The 3183-nt window shown below is 48.5% G+C and overlaps 1 pseudogene; it reads right to left on the bottom strand.

The window, feature by feature from the left end:
* Positions 1–271: 271 nt before the first annotated feature.
* On the bottom strand, positions 272–1634 carry LOC123139491 (uncharacterized; annotated as a pseudogene).
* Between the last annotated feature and the right edge of the window lie 1549 nt (positions 1635–3183).

Genomic DNA, 3183 nt, shown 5'->3' with positions numbered 1-3183 from the left:
CCAAAGGTTTCACTTATGAATGGTGCGATCCGGCATCCTTGAAGCTTGGAACTCCTCTCTGGAATTTTGACCATGAAAATGCCATTTACCCTTAGCAATGAAGAAATCGATTGAACAATCTGTTTCATTGCAATACCTCGCTCTAACAACTCCTATTCCCACTGCATTACCACAAGGATTTCCTATTTCCCCGATCCACCAGCTACGTTCGCACACTTCCAAATAGTAAATTCTCCCGCGGTTGGAGTTGAGACTTTCTTCAAGCTTTACCTTATTTTGATCGTTTAGAGGGCGATCGCGGAGTCATTGAATGAAGTCCTCCCTCCCTTTCTTTCGGAGGTGCTGACCCACTGCGAGGTAGATATGACTAAGTGACATATTGAATATGGCGACGACTACAGCATGTCATAGAAGGAGATAAGAGGTGGAGCCAACGACCCACTAAGACTCACGTATCTACAACTACATTCCCGAGCGGCAGTCAAACGGAGGCGTGAATGCAAGATGCCAGCGGAATGATCGACCGGACAGAGGCTAGGGCAGCTTTCTTCCCACCGCGTCCTTCCTTGTGTGTCGGAGATACAAAGTGAGTGCACCAAAAAAGAAGGGGAACTGAATCAATCTATTCCATGGCGAAGCATCCGAAGCATAACTACACACTCACACGATCTTTGCCGAGAGATAGGAGCATTTGGTGGAACCGGTGAACTACACTTGCTTCTTGATAGATGTGTGGGACAGAGGGCTCGTGGTACCTGCTGCCCGCCCTTCCTCCGCTTTGATAACCGTGTGAATGGAGAGTGGGCAGAGCAAAAGGGAAGGAGGTCCTCATATAGAGTCGCACACTTGAGCAGTGCGGGAGACTGGAGAATGGGTCGAGTAAACTCCCTTAGGGCCGATTAAATCACAGACGAGGAACTTTTCTTTCTTTTTTTCTTTTTGATTTGAAGGGTATGTTCTCAAAAAAGAAAGGCAGAGGTAAATACTTCGAAGAGGCGGCTCAGTAGGGATGGAATGGTCAATAGTCAAGTCAAGGATGACTTATTTCTTGGCGAAACGATGGGGGAGAGAAAGCATGCTAGTGATTCTCTGAGTCGGTCTTCATTTCCAACGCCTCGGGAAACAGGTTGAGATAGATGACAGCACCTTTTTATCTTCTTCCTTACCGGGAAGGTGCACTTCTCTTCTTCTTCTTGCCTTCACCTCCTGCCCGGCCCGGAAATAGAACCCAGCCCCCTTTCTGATCCATTCATTTCTGCAAGCAGGCGGGATCCAGAGCTAAGCCCCCTCCTATTCGAAGCCGGGTGTGGCCTCGCCCTTTTGCTCTTCCTTCGGTTTGGCTCCGCGAAGGCGCCGCCTAGACTAGGAGCCCCACTCATATTCAAAAGGCGCCCAGCTTTCAAGACGATGATAACAATTAGTTAACTTTTTCCAATATCATGGAATAGCATGGCCTGGGGCTAAGGTAACTCCAGTGGGAGAGCCGTGTTATGGGTGACCTTATTGCACGGTTCAGAGAGCACTTGTGTATGTGATGCAAGTGAACGTGTATGAAAAAGATGTCGTAGAGTTTCGTTGTTTGTTTCGTCGTTGACCCTATCTATGTTTCTACGATGGCCCAAGAACACGCTCATTCTTCAGCCGTAGAGAGACTTTTGAATTGTGAGGTACCATTACGAGCTCAATATATAAGAGTGTTATTCTGTGAAATAAATCGAATTTCAAATCGTTCACTTGCTTCAACTACTCATGTTATGGATGTGGGAGCATAAACTCTATTCCTTTGGGCTTTTGAGGAGCGGGAGAAATTGTTGGAATTCTATGAAAGAGTCCCGGGAGCCAGGATGCATGCCAGTTTCATACGACCTGGTGGAGTGGCACAAGATCTGCCTCTTGGCTTATGTCGAGATATTGATTCCTCCACACAACAATTTGCTTCTCGTATCGACGAATTAGAAGATATGTCAACCGGCAACATATCTAGAAACAACGATTAGTGGATATTGGTACTATCACTGCACAGCAAGCAAAGGATTGGGGATTCAGTGGTGTAATGTTAAGAGGTCGTGAGACATGAAGACATTGATAGCAATATGGGGGAAGTTCCCATCAGGCAACAACGGTTCTGCCTGACCCTACAAAAGCATGCATATGTTGTCAGTGAAGATTTTGTGTGAAGCCTTGGAGACGACGTACCCAGGGCTAGGGTGAGCTGAGGGGGGACAGCGTAAGTGAGCGAATGTGTGTAAGCCCATTCAAAGATTCCTATTCTAGGCGGGGGGGGGCATCAACCTTCGAATGGTGTTGGTCCTACGGACCGTGAACGGATTCGCCTCTGGCCTCTGGGCACGTCGGAACCGCATGAGTTCATCGGGGTGGAGCACAGTCCGCCAAAATCGGCATAGGTTAGGTGCTATTGATGGAACATGGTAAGCCCATCTTTCTCCATATGAAAGTGCTGCGGGCACATAGAGATATGGGTAGAGGAAGTCTCAAAAAGCGAAGGACGAGCTGTAGGTCACGTGACCTGCACCAAAAAGGTGGATGACTGGGCTTTCTCCTAGATCAAAGCGGACCAGCTCGCCAAATTCGTCGATCGAATCGGGCGCCCCGGAACATCGAATGAAAGTGGTCTTTATACAACCCTATTTATATGATTTTTAGGGCCCCTTTCCCCCTATCCCTCCCTTATGTTTAGGAGCGGGATCTTCCCAAGAACGACCTATGGTGGTACGGAAGGCACGGACTCCGCAAGCGCCCCGCACCCTCTAAGAAAGAAACTCCTCAACCATCACAAGATAAAGAAGTATGACGCTCTGTGTCTGACTCTATTGGTCATCGTTCCTTGATGTTGCGGCCGGTGCTCGTTTGCGCGCGTGTGAACCACCAGATCATAAGGAAAGATGCCTCTCGGGGCATCTGAGAATGATTCGAGCCGTATGAAGGGAAACTCACACGTACAGTTTGTTTTGGGGGGGAGCCCGATAGGGTCCCCCCACTGACTCGGCCCGGGCCTAAGTGAAAGTGCAAAAGTGAAGTGTTGGGCCTACCCATCCCAACCTGGGGTATGCTGGGATTCGCGAAGAGCAGCACCTTACGATGTTCATGACCAATTAGATCTTGACGTACCAGCAGGTACCAGAGGAGATCGCTATGATTGTTATTATATCTGTATTGAAGAGA

This window comes from Triticum aestivum, chromosome 6B, assembly GCF_018294505.1.
Source record: "Triticum aestivum cultivar Chinese Spring chromosome 6B, IWGSC CS RefSeq v2.1, whole genome shotgun sequence".
NCBI lineage: Eukaryota > Viridiplantae > Streptophyta > Magnoliopsida > Poales > Poaceae > Triticum > Triticum aestivum.
Note: the sequence above shows the minus strand (reverse complement) of the source record. Positions and strands in the feature narration are given on the sequence as shown.